Source organism: Drosophila biarmipes, unplaced genomic scaffold (genome assembly GCF_025231255.1).
Source record: "Drosophila biarmipes strain raj3 unplaced genomic scaffold, RU_DBia_V1.1 ptg000019l, whole genome shotgun sequence".
Taxonomy (NCBI): Eukaryota; Metazoa; Arthropoda; class Insecta; order Diptera; family Drosophilidae; genus Drosophila; species Drosophila biarmipes.
In genome coordinates this window covers 4,267,707-4,282,533 of record NW_026114537.1, presented here as the reverse complement: position 1 = coordinate 4,282,533, position 14,827 = coordinate 4,267,707, and the positions used below count along the sequence as shown (strand labels likewise).

General features: G+C 32.7%; 3 pseudogenes; all 3 read left to right on the top strand.

Annotated features, from left to right (window-relative positions):
- The first annotated feature begins 3,565 nt into the window (after positions 1-3,565).
- LOC122818093 (NADH-ubiquinone oxidoreductase chain 2-like) lies at positions 3,566-12,290 on the top strand (annotated as a pseudogene).
- Positions 12,291-13,036: 746 nt separating this feature from the next.
- On the top strand, positions 13,037-14,781 carry LOC122818567 (cytochrome c oxidase subunit 1-like; annotated as a pseudogene).
- On the top strand, positions 14,082-14,781 carry LOC127012100 (cytochrome c oxidase subunit 2-like; annotated as a pseudogene).
- Positions 14,782-14,827: the final 46 nt, after the last annotated feature.

Genomic DNA, 14,827 nt, shown 5'->3' with positions numbered 1-14,827 from the left:
CGTTGTATTAAATTTTTTTTTTTAATTACTTCACATAATTAGGTTATCTAAAAAGAATGTTAATTATATTTGACACATAAACGCATTCGAATACCTTAAAATTCAATTGATGACACCCACACTACTGCAATATCAAGATTTTAATAAACAAGAAAGGAAGTTAACTTCGGCAAGACGAAGTTTGTATACCCTTGCAGTTATAAGAAATAATCAACTTAAGTAAATAATCTTTCATACTATTTTCCCACTAATTTGCCTATTGTTCCTTTGACTATGATATAGTCGTCCGATTTTGATAAAATTAAACTCGAAATTAAAAAATGTTATTTCCAAGCTTAGCAGGTTATATGGTAAAAACACCAAAGATATAGTTTTTTCATATTATTTTACCACTAATTTTACTATGGCAGCTGTATGATATAGTCGTCCGATTTTGATAAAATTTAATTCGAAATTCAAAACTAATTAAAAAATTTTATTTCCAAGCTTAGAAGGTTATATGCTAAAAAACACCGAGGATATAATTTTTTTTAAATTTTTTCCCCGATAGTTCCTATGGGAGCTATAAAATATAGTTGTCCGATCCGGCTGGTTCCGACTTATATACTACCTGGAAAAGAAAGAAGACTTTTGGGAAAGTTTCAGCCTGATAGCTTCAAAACTGAGAGACAAGTTTGCGTAGAAACGGACAGACAGACGGAAAGACGGACATGGCTAGATCGACTCGGCTAGTGACGCTGATCAAGAATATATATACTTTATGGGGTCGGAAACGTTTCCTTCAATGCGTTGCAAACTTCTGATTGAAATTATTATACCCTCTTCAAGGATATAAAAATGTCGTATAACAACAGATGCAAACAACAGATGGAGCTGTTCTTACTCAAGATAACTAACAATAACACCCAGCAGAATGCAACAAAAATACAACTGAATAAGAATTAGCAGCTAGCCACTGGCCGAAAAATCATTTTTGACCATGTATTTATGGATGACATTTCATGGTCGAAACAGATTGTAGGCTATTATTTTCGTTCACAAACCTCAAAACTATCGAATGAGATAAGAATGAGATTGGACTCAGAAAGATATGATTTTACTGCGGCATATGTTAAGGGAAAAGACACCGTTGACTGAAATGCCGCCAATGGCTTATATCAAAAACATAACTTCAACTTCACACCATCACCAAACTGTAGGAACCGTGGAGCGAAGTCACAGAATATTTAATGAGTTCATCCGTTTATACATCTTAGTAGATTAAATGATTGGTATTGGCATTGGCTTCAATACCTCGTATTTATTTTCAACACACCACCCTCTATGGCACATGACTATTGTCCATATGAATAATTTTTGGTAATACTTCAAATTTACCTAAACACTTAATATGTTTACAGGGCATGAAACAAGGCTTAAGCTGGAATTTTAATATACTGGATGATATTTTAGCAAACAACATTTCCACCATGAAAACTTTGGCCACCACAGTTTTGGCACATTTTTGGGTCAGCTGTTAGGTATTGATGAGATAAATACATTTCATTTAACACAGATTTTCGGATTGTGGACATTAGAGTGGGCGTGGCGCCCCGCTGAAACAAACTTCCGCTGCGCAAAAAGCCCAGGAATCTGAAAGTCTGACTCTTTTAGCTTTTATAATTTCCGAGAACTCAGCGTTCATACGGACAGACGAACATGGCTAGATCGACTCGGCTAGTGATCCTAATGAAGAATATATATGTATATTTATGGGGTCGGAAACGCTTCCTTCTACGTGTCACATTCTTTCCGACGAATATAGTATTCCCTTTTACTGTAGATTGTTAAAATAAAAAATAAACAGTATATAAGGATAAAATGTTCATTTATATTATCATATACTAAGAAAATAACTTCATAGAATTACGTTTTTTTTTTCAAAAGTGTTTATATGTTTTATATAAGTACAAATACATTGTAGCACACACAATACTTTCATACAAATCTACGAGCCAAGCAGTTCCTCAAGTGCTCGGTAATATTACCGATCTTGAGTGCACTGCAAAGTTACTAACAGAAAAATTTAACAGACTTTACTTAATAGTTAACATGATCATAAAGTGTAAAACTAAGAGAAGTTTTGTAACTTGTTTTTTTGATCTTGATATTGTCTTAATTGATTGTATAATTGTGAGTATGTTCTAACTTAAAAAAACTAAATCTTTAAGTTAATTTTTATTTTTAAATAGAGCTACAAAGTGAGTGCAGCACGCTCCATCACTGAAACCTTTTTTATCTTGTAGAGAATTTAATTCTTATTCAGCTCAGTTATTAATTACTTAAATTTTAGGTATAGGAATATTTACCCATATAAAAGTTAGAAAAAAACATTTTGATTGAATCGAAAAAATTGACGAAAAAATGTTAAATTTAGGCTGTCAGAGTAGTGAGAAAGAGACCACTATAACAACATTGAAATCTGACAAAATTTGGTCAAGAATTTACTGAAAAAATTAGCAATATTGTTTCGAATTCTTTTTCACGGCATAGGCCGTGGGTAAGCAATAAAATGTTGACTAAAGCATAAGTAATAATTCATTCATTAGGTGGCACTACAACCCGATTCGGGTTTTGGCCGACCTCAGCGTCTCCCAACACGCGCCTCTGCTCCTCGCGCGCCTTCTCCAATCGGAAATACCCAGTGCAGTCAGGTTCTCCTCCACTTGGTCCTTCCATCGGAGCTTTGGTCCTCCCCTTCCTCGTCGTCCGTAGTCGACCCTCGCTTCAAACACCTTCTGAGCTGGAGATTCTTCATTCATACGCACAGGGTGGCCGTGCCAGCGCAGGCGTTGTATCGTGATGCGCCGGACCACGTCCACGTCGTCGTACAACTCGTACAGCTCGTTGTTCATCCGAATACGAAAGTCGTCCCCAATCTGAACGGGACCAAAAACCTTGCGAAGAATTTTTCTCTCGAACACTGCAAGCGCTGCTGCATCCGTCTGTGATATTACTCATGCTTCTGCGCCGTATAATAGCACGGGTAGGATGAGTGTCTTGTAGAGTGTTAATTTCATCCGAATACGAAAGTCGTCCCCAATCTGAACGGGACCAAAAACCTTGCGAAGAATTTTTCTCTCGAACACTGCAAGCGCTGCTGCATCCGTCTGTGATATTACTCATGCTTCTGCGCCATATAATAGCACGGGTAGGATGAGTGTCTTGTAGAGTGTTAATTTTTTTCGGCGAGAGAGGTCTCTATTGCACATTTTCTTACTCAGACCAAAGTAGCACCTATTGGCCAGTGTGATTTTTTGCTTGATCTCCAGGCTGACGTCATTCACGGTGTTAATGGCAGTGCCAAGGTACTTGAACTCCTTGACCACTTCGAAGGAATAGCTGTCCGCTACCACATGGGAGTCTAGGCGCCACGCCTCCATGCTTGTCGACAGCATATACTTCGTCTTGCCCTCGTTTACCGCCAAACCTACTTTTGCCGACTCTTTTTCGATAGCCGAAATATGTCAATATCATCGGCGTACGCAAGGAGCTGGACACTTTTGTAAAAAATAGTGCCAGATCGATGTACACCGGCTTTCCGCAGATCCCCATCCATCACGAAATTGAAGAGGTCGCACGACAGGGGGTCGTCTTGTCTAAAACCTCGAACGGTATTAAAAGGTTTGGAGAGGTTCGTTCCTACCTTGACAGAGCTGATGGTGCTGCTCAATGTCATTTTGCAAAGACGTATTAGCTTTGCAGGAATACCGAACTCAGACATGGTGGCATATACGCGTTCCCTCGACGTGCTATCGAATGCAGCTTTATAATCGAGAAAGAGATGGTATGTGTCAATGTTATTCTTGTGGGTTTTTTCCAGGATTTGGCGTAATGTGAAGATCTGTTCTATGGTGGACTTAGCAGGTCTGAAGCCGCACTGATAAGGTCCGATCAGTGAGCTGGTATAGGGCTTCAGTCGTTCACATATTACACCCCAATAGGACCTTGTATGAGATGGTAATCAGGCTGATTCCCCGGTAGTTGGCGCATATCGTCGGGTCAACTTTCTTCAGAACGGGACAAAGGACGCTGAGATTCCAATCGTTGGGCATGCTTTCTTCTAGCCATTTTGCACAAGAGCTGATGCATGCACCTTATCAGCTCTTCGCCGCCGACTTTGAACAACTCTGCAGGCAGTCCATCAGCACCGGCTGCTTTATTGTTTTTGAGCTCCCTTCATAACCTCAGCGTGCACTGCGTATCCGTAACCAGATTTCCATTTTCATCCCGACAGTTAGATGCTCCGGTCTTGAAACCTTGTGTCAGACGGTTGACTTGTTGGTAGAATTTTCGAACATCATTCCTGTCTTGTAACACCTCAAGTTCCTCGCATTCTCGCTTTTCTTGCTCCCGTTTTTTCCGTCAGAAAAGTCGCCTCTCTTCCTTCCTTTTCTCCCTGTAACGTTCCCACGTAGATCGCGGTGCGCTAGACTGCAGCGTTTTTCTGTGGGCGGCGTTTTTTGCTGCAGCTGCGACGCGACACTCCTCGTCATACCATTGGTTCCGTGTGGGTGGGCGCTTGAACCCAATGGTTGTTTCAGCAGCAGCTCGCATGGAGTGGGATATGTGCGCCCAGAGTCCGCCGGCGTCAACAGGGAGAGGGATAGGTTGGTGGAGCAGATCCGAGAGGTGAGTGGAGTCTGCTATTGCTGTCCGTTGTGATCGCAACCTAGTGACGTCAAGCTTTCGTTGCGTGATGGGGCGTATGTTCTTCGCTCGGCATAGCCGTATGCGTATCTTGGCTGCGACAAGATAGTGGTCCAAGTCAATGTTGACTTCTTAAAAATTTAAAAATGTATTTTCCCAATATTAAAAGATAATATGTCAAAAAGCCCCAAAGCTATAATTTGTTTCACATTATTTTCCACAAATTATCCAATCGTTCTAGTGACAGCTATATGATATAGTCGTCCGATTTTAATAAATTAATTATTTTAATAAAAATCGAAATTCAGAACTAATTAAAAAATGTTATTTTCAAGCTTATAAGGTTATATGTTAAAAACACAAAGGATATAATTCTTATTTCATGTTTTCCTACCAATTCTTCGATCGTTCATATGGCAGCTATATGATATAGTCGTCCGATTTTGATAAAATGTAATTCGAAATTCTAAACCAAATAAAAAATGTTATTTCCAAGCGTAGAAGGTTAAAAGTTAAAAAACACCGAAGATATAATCTTTCAATATTATTTTACCACTAATTTTCCGATTGTTACTATGGGAGCTATATGATACAGATTATGATAAAATTTAATTCGAAATTCAAAACTAATTAAAAAATGTTATATCTAAGCTTAGAAAGGTATATGTTGAAAAACACGAAAGATATAATTTTTTTTAATTTTTTCCCCTATAGTTCCTATGGGAGCTATAAGATATAGTTGTCTGATCCGGCTGGTTCCGACATATATACTACCTGCAATAGAAAGAAGACTTTTGGGAAAGTTTCAGCCCGATAGCAAGGTGTCAATATATAATTTATCTTTCTCCACAGCTATGGATAGGCATGCTTTTGCTAGTAAATATTGAATTCTTACCTTAAAGTGTGGATCATTGTCTTAGGTTCTTTCTAATACCTGGGTAGTGATCATGATGCACGGATATATACATTTACTAGTGAGGGCAAAAAGTGAGGTGAATTTTCAATTTAAAATTCGCGGGCTTAAGATGACGGAATAGTTCTTTTTTTTGCTTTCGATCAATTGAGCGGAGAAGTGCCATCAAATTTTGTTTGCGAAGTGTAATTTCAGCTGCGAAAACGTTGAAAATGTTACGGAAGGCATGGTGATTCTACCATGTCCCAAAAAAATGTTTATAAGTGGTACAAAGACTTCAAATAGGGTCGGGAACGTGTTGATGACTGGGAGCACTCCGGACGACCATCGACGTCAATAGATGACCAACACGTCAATGAGGTAAACGAATTTGTGATCAAATATCGTCGGTTGACTGTTAGAGATCTTATTGATATGAAGGATCTGTGAAAACCATTTTGAAAGACGATTTCGGCCTACAAAAAGTCAAAACTCGTTTGGTACCGAAAACGCTTAATTTCATGGAAAAAAGTCATCAAGAGACTTGGATTTATGCTTACGACCCTGAAACAACAGACCAATCAAGGGAATATAGCGCTAAGGCAATATTCAATAGGCTGTCTCGAGTCTGCTTTATAAAGCCGCTCATCTCAACCACCATTTCCTTGCAGAGTTAAGATCAATAAAATCTTTTACTCTGCAGGTTAATCCTGCACCTTTGACATGCATCATCGAATCGCAGAGCCTAACACAATTGTTAGGCTAAGCTTTGTAAATAACTACACACAGAACACTCGCATAAAATCACTGAAAAAGACAAAATCTCTCGTATCAAGCACGTGCTTAGTGTCGTTGGGCAACTTGTTTTATAATGTTCGAAGTGCATCAACGACCATACATATAAAAAGTAAACACAGCTGTGCACAAGCGACACAAGTTTCTCACTAGTGATTTAATTAAAAAAATTTATTTTTATTTATTAATCACTTAATCACTACTACAATTTTTTAATAGGTCGAACTTAGTAAATTCACTGCTCGTTTACTTTTACTCGATTTGTACTACTGCTCGATTCGGATCTCCAAAACGGACTCGGGGCTCGCTTTGGGGATCTTTTGTTTACGTAGCGGACTGGATGTTTACAGCATCCGTTTGATTTGGGCTGCGTGAAATTGATCTGGGTGGGAATGATTCGGAGGCCTGGTTGAAAGAAATAGCTGACCATGGGTTTATCTCGGGTCTGTCAGAGTTATTTGGAAATTGGCTCTCGGCTCAAAGTTGTTTATAAATTGGCCAAGAGCCCCTAAATAAAGTGTCATATAACTCCCCCCATTCTAAATTGAATCGTCCCGATTCATTGGAACTGATGGGTATATTGAATGTAATTGTTGGGTTAATTCGACAATGATATTTTCTTCTAGGCTATTTTCATTGTCGGGTATATTATTTATTTCATTATCGGAAATATTATTTTCTGGTTCAATTTCTATATGAATTTGCCATGGTTTGAATATTAAAAATTTTCTGAATTTGATTACAATCATAATAGTTAAATATATAAATGTGAATATGATTAATATTAACGTAACTGGTATTTGAGTTTGTTTAATTTGAATAAATGGATTTAGTATGTTAATATTATCGAATGTGAGTTCCGAATCATTAGATATAATATATTTGGATTCTAAAAAATGTGTATATTTTCGAGCTGTGATGTATTCCAATATCTTAATGTCTACATTGGTGTAGGAAATATTATTAATTTTAGTGGTGCCATTAATAGTTATTAAATATGACCCATTTAAATGAGTGTCATTAACTGTATTTTCTCCATTTACAAAAATGGCTCCATCTTGGATTACATCTACATTTTTATTTTTTTCTCGGATTTTGATATAAAACGATTTTTCTCCATTTAGTAATCTAGTGAAACAAGAGCCTTCTGGGTTAAGAGTGCAATAATTATTAAATATTTCTGTCTTAAAATTAGACATTACATGGTACTTATTTCTACATTTTGCGACGTGATTATCAATTAATAATTTTCCATCATTATGTGAAATGGATCTTGAATTGTAAACGTCACAACGATCGGTAATTTAATTTTAAATTTAGATATATCTAAAAGGTCTGTTATAACTACAGGTCTATCTTCGTGCTTATAAATTTCTAGTATATCATTATTGTTTAGAGTTTTAGTATTAAATACATCAATTTTGGCAAGTGTAATTGTGTCCATTAAATTCATAAGATCGTAAGTAAGCAAGCGCAGACGATATTTTCTTGATTTTTAAAGGCTGTTTTGAATTGTTCAGACAAAGATTTTATCTCTTTAAATATTTTAGAATTAATAACGAATTGATCGTTATTATTTTGTATTAAATCATTGATTTTATTTTGGACTGTTATGAAATCATCATGATCTGATGTTCCCGCTATCCATTTCCAAATGGTGCCTATTTCATTAATGCCTCTTTTTGATCTACTGGGTATAACTTGAGAGATTAGTATTTTGATAATTTCTAAATCGTGGGATATTTCCCAAAGAAAATTCTTGTTGTCGTGACCCTTTAGAAATTCTGTTTCAAGATTAATTATTTCTCTATAAAAACTTATATTAGTTATATGAAATAAATCTGCGTGTGATTCATAAATAAGAACATCTTTGATATCCTTGTAAAGAAGGAAATCATGGTTCGTGTAATCCATAATTTCGGATTTGGTTGTTGCTACCAGCAATAATAAGTACATTATTGAAATCATTATCTGTAATTTGAAACAAGTTATTTAATATTATCTTTATGAATCGTACGGTTTCTGTTATTTATAATAACTTTACTTGGGAGATTTTCCTTAACTACTTGTTTTTTTATATCTAGAATTAAGCTTGTTCCTTTCCCCATGTTTCTTTTCGTAAATTACCTCTCCTACGTGATAATTCTTATTTTGTCCATCTTTATTTTGAAAATGTAACATTTTCTCTTGGGCTTGCTGCAATAATTTAGGAATATCATCGTGTTTGATTTTATTAAATAATATATCAAAAGGTCGATGATTGGTTATAGAATGAATGTTAAATTATATTTTTGTGCTGCTCTAATTATAATTTCGGAAAAATCGATTAAATTAAGCTCATCTTTAATGCAGCGAGCAATTTCTGTTAAGGTAGAGTGTGCCCTTTCTATTTGTCCGTTAGACGTACTATGTCGAGGATCTGCAAAGAATAAAGATATCCCATTTCTTTGTGCAAAAGATTTAAATTGGGATGAAGAAAAACTTGGTTCGTTATCTATCATCAAAGATTTGGCTAATGCAAATTGTTGTAAAATTTCTGAAACTTTATTTTCTATATTCAGTTTATTAGGGATTTCTTTTACCACTAAGTATTTTGAATACGAATCTATACAAGTAATGAATATAAGATTTTGGGCGTAAAATATGTCAAGATGCCAATTCTCACGTTCTCTTTCTGGAATTGGTGCTTGACCGATAGGAATCTGTACTGGGTGCCTGTTGTATATGTTTTGATTGCAGATAGTACAATTCTTTATAAACTCCTTAAGTTTTTTGTATAAATTTGGCCAATAATAGAATCTAGCTATTTGTTTATAATTTTCATCTAGCCCTCTATGAGCTCTACAATGAGTTTCTGTGATAATAAGAGATCTGTCTTCAGCGTTCTCGACATCCTGGACAAATGTCCTTGTGTATAAAAATTTATTTTTAAAATTGTCCTTAAGTGGTTTTTGAATTCTGTAAAAGTCTTCTAGAGTACAATGAACTATTGGGTGGAATATATTCTCTTAAGATTGATACTAAATTTTCTGGAGTGTCATACTCTATTATATGTCTATTATTTCCGAATACATTAATCGACTCATGTATTGTATACCTCCCCGTTGCTATTAGCAATTGTTGCTTAAACTGGTTTAAGGCTTTTCGGGTTTCTTGTATTACATTCTCAAAACTACTCTCTGCAGAATGCTGAGTATTTTGATCTTAGACCGATTCATTACTTTCCGTTAAATTATTTATTTGAATCCTAGATAAAGCGTCCGCAACAACATTTGTTGCTCCTGGCTTCTAAATAATTTTGGGTGAACAGCTTTCAATAAAGGAATACCACCTTTTCATCTCAATATTTGGTTTTTTTTGAGAAATGGAAAATGAAAGAGGGTGATGATCAGTATAGATCTTTCGAAGATTTTTAAAAGCCCATACAATGGCTAAAAGTTCCTTTATATTGGTTGCGTATAATTGTTCGGTTTTTGTCAGAGTTTTTGAAATAAATGTAATTGGGTTTCCTTCCTGAGAAAGAACAGCACCAATTGCTAAGTCAGATGCGTCCGTTGTTAGAGTAAATTTTTTATTATAGTCTGATTGTACTAATTATACTTGTGAAATTAAATTTTCTTTGAGCTCGTTAAAAGCTCTTACAGCTGAATCATCAAACTGTATTAAAGTTTTACGTGATGCCTTTTTTGATACTTTTCCGTTTTGGCCTTCTAAATATTTTGTTAAAGGTTTAGCTATCTTTGCGTAATTTTGCACAAATTTCCTGTAATATCCTATAAGGCCTAGGAAGCTTCTAAGCTCTCGAATATTTTTAGGTATCGGATATTTTTCGATAGTAGAAATTTTTTCGGGATCGGTTTTTATCACATTGTGGGAAACAACGTAACCGAGAAAATTGGTCTCTAATTTAAAGAACTTTGATTTTTCAATTGAAATTTTCATGTTTGCGTTCAGCAAAATTTTAATAATGAGAATTAAATCTTTGTAATGTTGTTCAATTGTTTTTGAAAATATAATTATGTCATCCATATAAACGTGACATGTTTTACCCACTTGTTCTCTTAAAATATCATCCATCGCTCGTTGGAATATTCTTGGAGCGTTGGTCAAACCGAAAGGCATTCTCAGGAATTCGTATTTCCCGTTGTTTATTGAAAATGAGGTTTTCTGAATGTCTGGTTCATTCATGAGAATCTGATGAAATCCAGATTCCAAGTCAATTGTTGAAAAGTATTTGGCTTTTCCAAGATTTGACAAAATCACTGAAGGGTCCTGCATTGGATATCTATCTGGTATTGTGTTTTCATTAAGTTTTTTATAATCAAAATCGAGTCTGAGTTTTGGAGTTTCGTCTTCATTGAAACTCTTTTTTGGTACTACTAGTACTGGTGAAATATTTAATTAATTATTATTAATTTATAAATTTATATATTGTTGATAATTTATATTTCATATATATATATATAGAAAAATTTAATTATTTAATTTAATTTAATATTTTTATTAAAAATTTAACTAAAATGTATTATTTACTATAAAATAATAAATATTTTAAAATTGTAATTTTTTAAAAATTTAATAGTAAATAAATAAAAAAAAAAAAAAAAAAAAAAAGAAGGATTTTTTATTATTAATGAATTGCCTGATAAAAAGGGTTACCTTGATAGGGTAAATTATGCAGTTTTTCTGCATTCATTGACTGATTTATATGTTGTTAGTTACAAAGATTTTTTATATTTAATAGAATTAAACTATTTCTAAAAGTATCAAAAACTTTTGTGCGTCGTACACCAAAATATATTTATATTTATTATTTATAAAAAGATAAGCTAATTAAGCTACTGGGTTCATACCCCATTTATAAAGGTTATAATCCTTTTCTTTTTAATTTTTAATAACTCCTCAAAAATTTTATTTATTACAATTATAATTATTGGAACATTAATCACAGTTACATCTAATTCTTGGTTAGGAGCTTGAATAGGTTTAGAAATTAATTTGTTATCTTTTATCCCCCTATTAAGAGATAATAATAATGTAATATCAACTGAAGCCTCTTTAAAATATTTTTTAACTCAAGCTTTAGCATCAACTGTACTGTTATTTTCTTCAATTTTATTAATATTGAAAAATAATATAAATAACGAAATTAATGAATCTTTTACATCAATAATTATTATATCAGCTTTACTATTAAAAAGTGGAGCCGCTCCTTTTCATTTTTGATTCCCTAATATAATAGAGGGATTAACATGAATAAATGCTTTGATATTAATAACTTGACAAAAAATTGCCCCATTAATACTAATTTCTTATTTAAATATTAAAAATTTATTATTAATTAGAGTAATTTTATCAGTAATTATCGGAGCTCTTGGAGGATTAAATCAAACTTCTTTACGAAAATTAATAGCTTTTTCTTCTATTAATCATTTAGGATGAATATTAAGATCATTAATAATTAGTGAATCTATTTGATTTATTTATTTTTTATTTTATTCATTTTTATCTTTTATTTTAACATTTATGTTTAATATTTTTAAATTATTTCATTTAAATCAATTATTTTCTTGATTTGTTAATAGAAAAATTTTAAAATTTTCATTATTTATAAATTTTTTATCATTAGGAGGATTGCCCCCATTTTTAGGATTTTTACCTAAATGACTTGTAATTCAACAATTAACATTATGTAATCAATATTTTTTTATTAACATTAATAATAATATCGACTTTAATTACATTATTTTTTTATCTCCGAATTTGTTACTCAGCTTTTATATTAAATTATTTTGAAAATAATTGAGTCATAGAAATAAATATAAATAGTAGTAATACAAATTTATATTTAATTATAACTTTTTTTTCAATTTTTGGGTTATTCTTAATTTCTTTATTTTTTTTTATATTTTAAGGCTTTAAGTTAATAAAACTAATAGCCTTCAAAGCTGTAAATAAAGGGAATCCCTTTAAGCCTTAGTAAAATTTTACTCCTTCAAAATTGCAGTTTGATGTCATTATTGACTATAAGACCAATTTTTATGATTAAGAAGAATAACTCTTATAAATAGATTTACAATCTACCGCCTAAACTTCAGCCACTTAATCAAATCGCGACAATGATTATTTTCTACAAATCATAAGGATATTGGAACTTTATATTTTATTTTTGGAGCTTGAGCCGGAATAGTAGGAACATCTTTAAGAATTTTAATTCGAGCTGAATTAGGACATCCAGGAGCATTAATTGGGGATGATCAAATTTATAATGTAATTGTTACTGCCCATGCTTTTATTATAATTTTTTTTATAGTAATACCTATTATAATTGGAGGGTTTGGAAATTGATTAGTACCATTAATATTAGGAGCTCCTGATATAGCATTTCCACGAATAAATAATATAAGATTTTGATTACTACCTCCTGCTCTTTCTTTATTATTAGTGAGAAGAATGGTAGAAAATGGAGCTGGAACAGGGTGAACGGTTTACCCACCTCTCTCTGCTGGAATTGCTCATGGTGGAGCTTCAGTTGATTTAGCAATTTTTTCTTTACATTTGGCCGGAATTTCTTCAATTTTAGGAGCTGTAAATTTTATTACAACTGTAATTAATATACGATCAACAGGAATCACATTAGACCGAATACCTTTATTTGTTTGATCAGTTGTTATTACTGCTTTATTACTTTTATTATCATTGCCAGTATTAGCTGGAGCTATTACTATGTTATTAACAGATCGAAATTTAAATACTTCATTTTTTGACCCGGCTGGAGGAGGAGACCCAATTTTATATCAACATTTATTTTGATTTTTTGGACATCCTGAAGTATATATTTTAATTCTACCTGGATTTGGAATAATTTCTCATATTATTAGTCAAGAATCTGGTAAAAAGGAAACTTTCGGTTCTTTAGGAATAATTTATGCTATACTTGCTATTGGATTATTAGGATTTATTGTGTGAGCTCATCATATATTTACAGTAGGAATAGATGTAGATACTCGAGCTTATTTTACTTCTGCAACTATAATTATTGCCGTTCCTACTGGTATTAAAATTTTTAGATGATTAGCAACTTTACACGGAACTCAACTTTCTTACTCTCCAGCTATTTTATGAGCTTTAGGATTTGTATTTTTATTTACAGTCGGAGGATTAACAGGAGTAGTATTAGCTAATTCATCAGTTGATATTATTCTTCATGATACTTATTATGTTGTAGCTCACTTCCATTATGTATTATCAATAGGAGCTGTATTTGCTATTATAGCAGGGTTCATTCACTGATACCCTTTATTTACAGGATTAACATTAAATGCTAAATGACTAAAAAGTCAATTTATCATTATATTTATTGGAGTAAATCTAACATTTTTCCCTCAACATTTTTTAGGACTAGCCGGTATACCTCGACGTTATTCAGATTACCCAGATGCTTACACAACTTGAAATGTAGTATCAACTATTGGATCTTCAATTTCATTATTAGGTATTTTATTCTTTTTTTATATTATTTGAGAAAGTTTAGTATCACAACGACAAGTAATTTACCCAATTCAATTAAATTCATCTATCGAATGATACCAAAATACGCCCCCTGCTGAACATAGATATTCTGAATTACCTCTTTTAACAAATTAATTTCTAATATGGCAGATTAGTGCAATGGATTTAAGCTTCATATATAAAGTATTTCACTTTTATTAGAAAATTAATGTCTACATGAGCTAATTTAGGTTTACAAGATAGAGCTTCTCCTTTAATGGAACAATTAATTTTTTTCCACGATCACGCATTATTAATTTTAGTTATAATTACTGTATTAGTTGGATATTTAATATTTATATTATTTTTTAATAATTATGTAAATCGATTCCTTTTGCATGGACAACTTATTGAAATAATTTGAACTATTCTACCAGCAATTATTTTATTATTTATTGCTCTTCCTTCTTTACGATTATTATATTTATTAGATGAAATTAATGAACCTTCAGTTACTTTAAAAAGTATTGGTCATCAATGATACTGAAGTTATGAATATTCTGATTTTAATAATATTGAATTTGATTCTTATATGATCCCTACAAATGAATTAGCAACTGATGGATTTCGATTATTAGATGTTGATAATCGAGTAGTTTTACCTATAAACTCACAAATTCGAATTTTAGTAACAGCTGCAGATGTAATTCATTCTTGAACAATCCCAGCTTTAGGAGTTAAGGTTGATGGAACCCCAGGTCGATTAAATCAAACAAATTTTTTTATTAATCGACCAGGTTTATTTTATGGACAATGTTCAGAAATTTGTGGAGCTAATCATAGTTTTATACCAATTGTAATTGAAAGTGTTCCTGTAAATTATTTTATTAAATGAATTTCTAATAATAATTCTTCATTAGATGACTGAAAGCAAGTACTGGTCTCTTAAACCACTCAATA